Source organism: Lygodium microphyllum, unplaced genomic scaffold (assembly GCF_053477565.2).
Source record: "Lygodium microphyllum isolate KBCC unplaced genomic scaffold, Lygodium_microphyllum_v1.1.10 scaffold_293, whole genome shotgun sequence".
NCBI classification, from domain to species: Eukaryota; Viridiplantae; Streptophyta; class Polypodiopsida; order Schizaeales; family Lygodiaceae; genus Lygodium; species Lygodium microphyllum.
This window is the reverse complement of record NW_028229774.1, coordinates 35,566-35,969: the sequence shown is the minus strand read 5'-3', so window position 1 is coordinate 35,969 and position 404 is coordinate 35,566.

The following is a 404-nucleotide window of genomic DNA, read 5'->3' as shown; positions in this document are numbered from 1 at the left end:
AAAAGACAAATATTGAACTCCTTTGAATTTCCATATTCTCAAGCATCCAATCCTCTTTCTTCAACTATTAAGGCTCATATAAGTACCCACATCTCTTGTACCACCTTTTGCCTTTCAACAAACTAGAAGAGCTGAGAGTACTGTTATGATCATGTGTAACCAAGAAATGCCCAATACTTTTGAATTTTGACCCTTACCTTTGTTTGCTTCACTGTAAACATACCTTGGCCAAATACAATAAATATGCCATACAGTTTTATGTACACTGCATTTGTAGCGTCTTAAGGTTAAGAGGACAATGGTGCAACCATGGGAAAATCCAGATACATGCATGTGTTCATAAAAACGTTCCATCATGTACCCAACAAAAAGACCAGATTGAAATCACCTGCACATCTTCACAA